The 10,934-nt window shown below is 34.2% G+C and overlaps 1 long non-coding RNA gene across 3 annotated transcripts; it reads left to right on the top strand.

Annotated features, from left to right (window-relative positions):
• The first annotated feature begins 7,234 nt into the window (after positions 1-7,234).
• LOC120129514 lies at positions 7,235-10,002 on the top strand. Of its 3 annotated transcripts, none has more exons than XR_005516751.1 (4): positions 7,235-7,309; positions 7,416-7,545; positions 7,635-9,113; positions 9,193-10,002. It is a non-coding gene; the product is annotated as an uncharacterized LOC120129514 (long non-coding RNA). The 3 variants fall into 3 exon arrangements; XR_005516750.1 differs by having other exon boundaries at positions 7,241-7,545; positions 7,635-7,918; positions 8,803-9,113; positions 9,193-9,995; XR_005516749.1 differs by having other exon boundaries at positions 7,241-7,545.
• Positions 10,003-10,934: the final 932 nt, after the last annotated feature.

Genomic DNA, 10,934 nt, shown 5'->3' with positions numbered 1-10,934 from the left:
TGAGAAGGAAATAATGAACTTACAGACATAAAGGTTGAGTTTGTTAAACTCTTAATAAATTCAAATCCAAGAATTTGGATGGTTCTAGTGAAAAAGACTTATTGAATTTACCGATTATGAGGTTGAATATTTATTCTTAATGACTTCTTATCCAGAGTTTGGGTTGTTAATTAATAGTGAACTTGAAGAAAGTCACCATACCCTTTTGTGATGTTGAGCTATTATAAAAGATCTTAATTATTTCATATCACTGTTAAGGGTGGTTTATGTCGAGATAAACTTGATGAAATAACCTATGTAAGTGAGAAGGGTTAGCCGCTTTCTATGAAAAATGTTAAGCCATTTTTCTAGCATACTTACTAGAATCCTGAGGTAAGATGGCTGAATATATACTTTTTTATATATATATATATATCTTACACATCGAGGATTCAAGTGGATGAAAGGGTTAGTTGTGTGTTATGAGTTTAACCCCATCTTAGAAAGTTCAAGACTTGTTTCACTAATCTAAAAGAAGGATTGGTCATCATCACTATGTACTAGTTCCAAATACGTTCACTTGTACTTAAGCAACTAATCTCACTATTGCTCTTCTGGAAAGATTGTTTTCGAGTTTCAGAAGAATTCTTTCGCATTAGTGGGGGAATGTTGATAATGCTCAATATCTCACTAGTATTGGATTTTAGTAATGACTCAATATCCCACTAGTATTGGATATTGGTTATCCCAATAGTATTGGATGTTAGTAATGACTCAATATCCCACTAGTATTGGATACTGGTTATCCCACTAGTATTGGATATTGGTTATCCCACTAGTATTGGATGTTGGTAATAACTCAATATCCCACTAGTATTGGATATTGGTTATCCCACTAGTACTGGTTAATGCTCAAATTTTTAACATATTTCTAAATGACATTTAATTTTATCTTTAATAGAATTAAAATGTGCTTTGGAAATGGCGATTTTGCCCTCACTATTTAGCCTATAAATAGTGGGCAATTTTATTCATTTTGAGATATCTCAAGCAAATATTTGCTTTGAAACACTCCTATTTTTTAGTGTTGTTTGAGTTGAGAGAAGAACAATACCACCAAGTTCACTCCAGTTTTCGGGTATACAAATTCTTGGAGAGCCGTGTTAACCTTAGGGAAAAGTCTGCCTACTGCAGCGATTACACACATCGGGGCGAATTCATTTCTAAGGCAATAGTTTTACCACGACATGGTTTATGAATATATTCTTTTTTTAAATTACTATTTATCTTTCTTGTTAGTGCTAACAATGTGATTTTGCAGTCCATATTTCCAACATACCGAATAAGAAGATATCATCAGTAAAAAAAAGTGGGAGATTTGGGACTAATGTAATCTACATACTATTTTTAAAAAAATTAAATTCTGTTATTAATTTATATACTATATATAAGTTATAAAATTAGTTATCTATTTGATGTTGCTTGATTTTTCTGTTTTTAAATTATATTTTATAGTAATAATATTTTGGTAAACTATGTCAATAGTTTCATTTGTTTTCGTTCTAACCAATTTTGGTCATCAGTTTTTTTAATTATGTTTAATACCTTATGTTATTGGTCCGTTTGATTAAGTCCCTCCGTCTTTAACTCGGAAGTGTTACCTGACAATTAATTTAAAAAAAAACCCACGTCAACTCCTCCTCCTCCTCTAACTTTCATGAAAGCCATGGTGGCCAACTTCAACAATGTAATTCATCCATTCATTTAGATCTTAAAAGTTTTAGATAGAACTCTGACATTTGCTTTAAAAGCCTAATCTGCTAGTTACTTTACAGTCAAGTTGTTGGTTGCGATTTTTCCAAAATTAAAATGTTCACGCTATAAACGCAACAAACTTGTACATATCTTTCTTCAATCACCCCCTTCATGTTCTAATAGTAGAATATCATGTTCTTCATATTCTCTTTCAAGGCCGAACCGATGTTCCGTTGGTTCTGCGCGTGCTTTACCATTTTCAGACGCCTCGTGTTCAACGTAGAATCGAGCACAATAGGCTTCTATATGAGCATAATATGTCGGGGGAACTGCATAAAGCAAACAGATTGTTTTTATGCTGTTGATAAATGTTTAGCGAACTCCCCAAGCCAAAGAATGTAATTCAAATGGTTTCTTGTTATATATGAAGCTTCCCATCAATTTGTCTCAAAACCATGCAAATGTGTTCAAGCATGCTACGAGGTTATGCAAGTTGCAGATTAGAAGTTACCAACTGAAACAAATCGCGTGCACCGAGCAGGTCTACTTGTCCCCTGTCGATTTCCAGTTTCAATTTAAAAACATATTAAGACATAAAGTGCTAGTAGACTTGCAGCAGCATGCCAACAAACAATCCTCAAACCTTATGCTAAGTACCAATTTCTAATTCGAACCCATTAAGACACAAAATATAAGACTGGATTCCGTACTTGGATTCCAGCATGGCTACACAGATAGAAGTCGAACTATATCGGATGACAGATCTTGGAATCCTCCACATTACCTATATTTGGAAACTTCAAGTAGATATTCATCTTAAACATTTGTTTGAGCCGATGGTGGTTTGAGATTGAGAGTTGAGACTTAGGAGGAGGAAGAGGAGGCACATGGTTTTTTAATTGCCAACTAAAAATCCTGTTATTGAGTTAACGGAAGTTAACGACCAAGAGACTTAAATCGAATGTACCGATAACGTAAGGGACCAAGCATACTTAATTAAAAAGTCAGTGACCAAAGCCAGTCAAACTGAAAACAAATGAGACTATTGACATAGTTTACCCTAATATTTTTTCCTTGGTCTTTTCTCCAGTAACGGATATCATGACTATCAATACTTTTGGACTTTCAGTGCAGACTTCTTTCATTATTCTTTTTCTTGATCTATAGTTCTATGAAATTCCTTGAAAGATACTGATATCTTCGTTCGCCATGAATTTACTGCATGGATTGAATATTTCATTGTCTATCATGTTCTTAATCACGTTCTTCTCACGATGTGATGTCTTGGTCATGTTTTTGTTTGTCTTGACCACGATCTCTTTTTGACAATGTATCCTTTCCTCTCTCAATTCTTCTACGATAAGACTGTGGTTGTTAACATCTCCTTAACATAAATTTTATATAGAAAAAATATGCAAGTGTTTGAACTTGAAATTCTCACTGGCTTAAGCCCAATCTTTGTTTTTCTTCTGTTCATCCCCCCATAACCTCTATGGAAGTTAAAGCCTTTCTAAAATGGCAAGTTAGCCTCCACATCTACTATAACACCCTAAACCCGATAGGGGTTAAAGTACCACATTGGGCTACCAAGGCAACCCCTAATTTTCAAAACTTATTCATTTTCTTTTCAAACATGCTAAAGGGTATCTTAAAGAAAACATAAATAACCTTTATAAAAACATTTTACAAATCGGAGCTCCGTGACACATAATTTAAAATCAAAATAATACAAACATATTCTTATAAATCTATATACATAAGTAAGGTCTTGTAAATACACATGCCCTATAAACTACAATACAATACTCTAAAGAAGAATGCTAAAAGTCATGTTGTGACGGTGATCCACGAACTGCCCAAGCTACTGACCTGTCAACGGAAAACATCTGAAGGTTGAACTTACAAAGCCCAGTAGTATAATCGCTAATCTAAAGAACCATTAAGATTTTCATAAACATAAACGTGCTAAAGATATGGTACTAAGCAGTAGGCATATACATGATATAGATCAAGTGTTACCTACTTAAGGCTTTATTGTTCTATCACTGAACTAGGAGTCTCAAACTTCCCTTAGTCCTCTGTTAAGGGCTTCACCCTGAGTATACCACTAAAGAGTCTATAACTCTAATAATTGTGACTACTACGCATTATCTAAATGCAAGACTAACTCTGTTATGCATCACATAAACATATACACATATCTGAGGTAAGCACCATGGTGCAGATGATGGGCTACATCCCGGAGCTCACACACCCCTCTAGCCTACCTATAGTACTATACAACACACATAAACTGAGGTAGGCATCATGGTGCATCTGAAGGGCTACATCTCATAGCTCACATACCCCTTTATCCTACCTACACTGCTATATGACACACGAGCTAAGGTAAGCATCATGGTGCGATTGAACGACTATATCTCGAGCTCATGGTCGAAACTACATTGAAAACATATACCCCGTCAGCTTACTCCACCAATTCTTAGGGCATCTACGCCCAACTGGAAAAAGAAGTTCGTAGAACTGATTGATATATAACTTGACATACAGACAAACAAGACCACTGGCCTACTGCTAAAGTAACTCATGTGTCCTGGCTATTTCCCGAGTGTCACACAAAGGCTAGTTTTATGATATTTATCTCTTTAGTTATCTAAGCTATTTTTGTTCTCATTTATTGCATTTCCTAGCTGCTATCCCACTCGTTCTCTCATCCAAAATGTTAAACAGAGGCTTATTAAACAATTATTAATGTTATTTATTAGGGATGTTCTATTCTGGTTCTTCGATAGTTAAGGGCATTTTAGTCATTTTTTGCATCTGTCGAAGTCTATACGTGTTCTCAAGGTTTCTACGATGATTTTCATGGTTGCTGATCACTGCCTTTACTAATCGATTACCCGATACCTGATTCGGGTTCAACTCTGAGTAACGTCTAGTCTCTCCTGTTATGTTTTCCTTTAATTCACTCTTGAATTAGAGAGACGATTGTACACCCATCATTCACTGACATTCCTGTAGTTCGTGACTTCGCTGGCTCGTAATCTGATGAAATTGTCCTATTATTTTTCGGTACATCCTCGACAGTAATATCTTGTCCTTAGATACTCTCTACGTGCTTGACTGAAGAAACTTCTATGTGTTGCGCTTACTATGGTTATTTCGGTTGTAACCCAATCATATGAGTGCTTTTGTGCCCTTTTGTCAATTTACGTCCCTCACAGACTAAGGTCTACCCTTATAATCATCCATCACTCTTATGGGCCTTAAAGAGGTCAAATTTAACCTTCTAAGGTGAGTAGTATCAATACTCTACTTGTAGTATCGATACTCTAGTGTCAAATATCGATGCTCCCATGAGTATCAATACCAAAAATGTATTATGTTTCAAAAAAATAGGGCTCAGTATCGATAATGTCACCCTGAGTATCGATACTGTTGGGGCAATATTGATACTCCACTGGCAGTATCGATACTCCCAACCTGAAATCCCTAATTTTTGCCCTAATTCATCCAATATCAATATTATTTATCCTAGTATCGATACTCGAACCTTGAAATAGTTATTTAGGTTCAAGAAATCACCCAAAAATCATCCTAAATGCCATAGTTTGGTTTCTAATCATATGCTAAAGCTTTAGGGGTTAACTGGGGTCTTAAAGTATCATAAAAATGTATTTTTAACTCCTAATAGGTAATTTGATCATAATATCAAAAATAAATCCTAAAATGATTAATCACTCAAATCTTAGCCAAACTTCATTCTTATGACAATCTTAACACTTCAAAAGATTAGAAATACACTTCAAAATGGAAGAAAATGAATAGGAAGGGGAAAACCCCTCGTCCAAAATCCTATATATCACTAAATTATATCTTAAATTTCCATAAATGGTATAATTACTCATTTGGTCCCTCGTAATTTATGTCATAATTAAAAATCTCCTTTTATGACTAATTAGGCTCAAATCCAACCCAATTAAACCCAACAACTTAAACCATGAAATCTATGATGTCCACTTACCTCTTGGATAAACTCAAAACTACTAGGCCAAAATTTGGGGTGTTATATCTGCACCCTAACTCCTACAAGAATCAACTATCATAACCATGTCTTTTACAAGAACTGACAACAAAAGATCCTTAAATTCAACAATTTATATCCTCAAAGAGAGTCTTTTTGTTTTTTATGCAAATAAGTGGGTTGTTATACTAATTACAATAATTGTATTATGATGTTACATTATATGTATTATTGTTGTTTACAATCCTAGCAATTTGTAACTAATACTCCTTTATGTAAGAGGAGCAAAGCAACCTTGGGCTTGGTTCATCCACCCCAAATCCCTCCATGAATGTGCAAAATGTAAGGCAAGTCCGTCTATATTATCATTTCAAAAACATTTTAATTACATCTTTCATTCTAGCATCACCGAAAGCAAGATCTTGAACTTAAATTTTCATGGTGAATAAACTTCTTAACCCTTTGTTTCTTTTCAAAATCCCATGAATAAAGTTGATTTTTTTTTTAATTTTCATGTGTATTGAAAAGAGTAAGATCAAAGATTTGGATTTTGTTCTAGTTGCTGCTCATCATTTTCTATCTTCATCAGCTTGGTATGATTCAAATTCCTTTATCATTAGATCTTGCTGGGGAACATCATTCAAAGACCTGAGTTTTTTCTTGAATTTGATTACTTTTCCTTTAAGATATGTTCATCGATTTTGGAATTATTTTTTGAATTAGTTCTTATGTTTAAAAAAATGAAAGTAAAAAAAGGGTAAAAATATGAACAAAAGTGGAATCATTTCCAGTTCTCTTGTTCTTTTTTTACAGTCTGCATTTCGAATCGAACCAGCATTGAGCCTCCAAGACTTGGAATTATCATGGCTGGTATTGATGATAATGTTTATATCATCGGAGATTGGATACCTCCAACTCCGAGTCCAAGGACGTTTTTCGCAGCTATCATCGAATCGATGGGTCATTAATTTATAGGGGGTTGGGTTGAGGAAAGAGGGTAGTGTTGATGGAAGAACAAGAGTAATTTCGGTAGTTTACTTATTTTACTTTATTAATTGATTTTATTTATTTAGATAAAAGAAAATAAAAATTAAGAGGTGATGTGGTGTGTTATGATCGTTCTGATAATTTTTTTAACAATATTAACTATTTGGGGCAAACATGATAATGATTTAAAGGTGAGTATAAAACTTCCCGAAAATTATTTTAGGGGCAACTAAGTATAAAAGGTATCAAGGAAGAAAAGGTGTATTTAAGCCTAAGGAAAACAAAAACTTATACAAATGTTAATTACTATTTTTGTAAAGTTGCCTATATAATGAATTTTGTAAAGTTGAATCTGAATTAGTTGGTTTAGATACAAATTATTAATTAAAAACTGACTTAATATTTAAGGCTGAAAAACAATATTTTTCACAAAAACGCAAACCCTATTTATATTGTAACTTTTGGAATAAAAGGACTCGAGTCGTCAATATTTGATCAAATTTGGAACCCTAGTCTCCCTCTCCACGTTCTACAGTTGACCACAAGATTACTCAATCATGGAAGGTATTCTTAAATATGTATAATCTTTCCCTGACGTTTTCTTTTGCTTTCTCACTTTCTAAATCCTACGCTCTAGTCTCTGTTCTCACGTTTAAAATGTTGAGTGCAGTATGTAGTAAGTTTCAGTGTAGGGATATTAATGAAAAACTAAGGAAGTTCACATGGAGGATTGACAACTTCTCCACTATTGAAGGCAAAATGTTGTACTCTGAGGATTTTATTGTTGAGGGAAACAAATGGTAACTTTGATCTTCATTAACGTTGCTCTTGTTTTGATTTTCATTGTATCTCCCATCAGTTATATTTTGCATACCAACTTGTTTGGCAGGCGGATTATTATCTATCCGAAGGTAAACGGTGCAGATTATTTGTCAATTTACTTACGTGTTGCAGATTCATCAACTTTGCCTTCTGGGTGGAGTGCATATACCCAATTCGGATTCGCAATCATCGATCAAATCAACAGGAGAACTTCCGTTACACAATGTATTTTGTTGCAGCAATCAGATTTCTATAAAACAAACGAAAGGATTATGGTTGTTCGAATTACTTCGTTTTACAAGACACCTATACTAATTCGCTCTTGAAGAGGAAGAAGAGTTGAAAAGAGTGGTAACTTCTTGTTTGCTTGTAGATATTTCAAAACTACCTAAGTGATGAGCTGGTATGGTTTTTGATGTGTATAGTTCTTTGATTCTAAAAAATTGGATATACTTATGCGGAAACTTATCTATTTGCTTTTTCCCCTTTGTGAACTTGTTTTATTTATCATCATACAAAGATGGTCTAGTATAATAGGGGAAGGGTAGCTGATATTTGGGTCATTTGTTGAATGTTAGCTCATAAGTGCTGCATGAATCAATTGTGTAATTCAATTCCTTTTGTTATTTACTCGGTCTCTTCTTCAAATTCATCAAAGACGTCTCTTTGAATTCCTTGTTCTGCTTCTTTTACTGTCACAATATGTTCTCCTTGGATATTGCTTCCTCTTATTCCGTTTTGGCTATTTTGCATTTATCCTTTTTGGGGGCCGAGTATTTATTTTGTATGTTTCCCTTGGTCCTGGCCTCACTATGTGGTGAATGCTTGAGCTTTCCATAAATGTACATGTAGAGAAATAGAAAAGATAGACCAGAATCAAATGCAATATAAACGACACACGGAACGGAGTCACATGGGTATTATGCATTCATCTTCCAAGTGTTATTCACAACGGCTTTTTTACGTTTACACTGGGGCTACCTATCATATGACGACCTCTCCGGCTGCGAAGTTTCGGATTCATATTGGTTGTGGGTTGAGAAAAAGAATTGGAGTATATGAATCCAGTCTCCCATTTCCCCCAATAGCTCAGCTTGTTTGAGGCTTTGGTATGGTCTAGACAATCAAAGACCATAAGCCAAATATGTTATCCATGCCATTTTTTCTTATTGGAATCTGTTTCTATCTTGTTTACTCAAGTAGTTGGTGATGATATATACTCTTACTTTTAGCAGTCGCTACGCGTGAGTTCACAGCAGAGGAGGGAAATGGTGTCTTCGGCTTCCCATCATTCTTACCTCTTAATGAATTACGTGACCCTAAAAGTGGCTATCTTGTTAAAGATGCATGCTTGGTTGAAGCCTATTTTTCCATTGATAGGACTAAAGCTTTGATTTCACATGAACTAATAGTCGAAACTGATTCGGATAAACTTAAGACCGAGGAAGCTATTTGTGCTAAGGCAGACACAGACAACCAGAAAACTATGATAACCAAGGCAGAAGAATTAACAACTCCACCAACTCAGCCTTCTTGCCAGGATGAGGTAAGTAAGGTAAGTTACTTGTTAATATTATATTATTGCATATATTACTTATATCATCGCTTTCTTTCCACCATTTTAGGCCATTGAACCTGAAGAGCCTACTGATGAAGATATGAACACATTTTTCACTAGCTTAGAGTCTGAACTAAGCTGTAGAACTGTTTTTTCTCGAGAAGAAGCAAAGGAAGCACTGGCTAAAGTAGAGGAAGCCCTGAATATGACCCCTGTTAATTTTTACTGTTTTTGCAAGAGTTCTCCAAGTCATAAGAAGGCATTCAAGATCCTAGCTAGCTTTTATTGTTCCGCTACCACTCTTACAACAAAGAAAAAAAAATGTGCTGTCAGCCATGGAGCAAAGCTTGCATGAACTAGCTGATCGAGCAATGAAAGCCAAGCGGGACAAGGATCATCTTACCGAGAAGGAATCTGTCAAGTTGGAACTTACGCTTAATTTGGACCTTAATCTAACCAGATACAAGGATGTCAAATCGGAGGTGAATCGGATCGAGGAAAATCTTGTTGCCCTTAATAAGCAAATTGAAGAAGCACACAAGGAAAGGGGGAAAATGCTGGCTGAAGGGAAGGGGATATTCTCAAATTCCAAGAGAATAAAAAAGGAGTTGGAAGCATTGGGAGAGGAACTGGCAGAGTGTGAAGCCGATGCCAAGGTTGCCGAGAAGGAAGAGAAGACTGTTGATGCTGAATGGAGAAGAATCAAAGATTTCTTCTATTCTATAAAACCAAAGATCTAAAAGCTGCCAAGGGAACTTTATATAGTATTGGTATTATGTGCAAGACTTTACACCATCTAAATATACACTTGTTGGGATGTAAACCATTGAACAAGTTCGTTTCCTCTCCTTTTCTCTTCATCAAATGCCTTTGTTTAAACTGAATGGAGGATGTAAAGTCGCATGTTTCTATTTTGTTTTTGCTTAGATATAGTGTTATATTTGTGTTTAATATATTATATATAGGGTTTTTATTGTACGAACCGAACGATCTCACTGGTGAAAGAATTGTGGTCATTCCTTAATTTTCCGGGTTTAAGCATCAAGAATGACAGTAATGTGAGCGTTCGATGTCAAATGGTTAATACATTATAAAATTAAACACAATTTAAAATATTATTTTTTTCTACAGTCTAATATATATATATATATATATATATATATATATATATATATTACGATTTACTTCTACAATGTAAAATTATTTGATTTTACATTAATTTAAGATTATTAAATTAATTATTTTACAATGTTGAAATTCTTTATTTTTTAGTTCGATATAATTTGACTGTTAATTAATTAAAATGATTAATGATATTAGTTATTGTAATTATAAAGATGAACTATTTCAAGTACTTAATTTTTTTTTCAAATATAAAAAAAAAATCATGTCAATATCTTACAAAAAGCAGTGATCATCATTAAAAAGGAAAAGAAACAGCATTCTTTCTAAAGCAAAAAAAAACTTTTTCTGGTAATCCACTTTTCTAGGGATGTAAAAAATTAGTCCGATCTATAAAATTGACTTAAACCGATTTGAGTTAAAATTATTTGTGACCTGAATGATGTTGATTCAAAATCGATTCGAGTCCAAACTAGTGTTGACCTGAACCCGAATTGGATCTGAACCTGACTTGCAATCGATTTGAGAACGATCTAAACCAAAATTAAATTGATAATATGATAACCGAACCCGACATGCATTCGTCTGATATGAATTTAAACCCGAGATTAACCTTGTATATAACTGATATTACCCGACATGTTATCAACCTGACCTGTAATTGACTCAACATATAAATAATCCGAC

The sequence above is a fragment of the Hibiscus syriacus genome, unplaced genomic scaffold (genome assembly GCF_006381635.1).
Source record: "Hibiscus syriacus cultivar Baekdansim isolate YM2019G1 unplaced genomic scaffold, ASM638163v2 tig00110502_pilon, whole genome shotgun sequence".
Lineage (NCBI taxonomy): Eukaryota > Viridiplantae > Streptophyta > Magnoliopsida > Malvales > Malvaceae > Hibiscus > Hibiscus syriacus.
The sequence above is the reverse complement of the archived record's forward strand: the minus strand, read 5'-3'. Positions and strand labels throughout refer to the sequence as shown.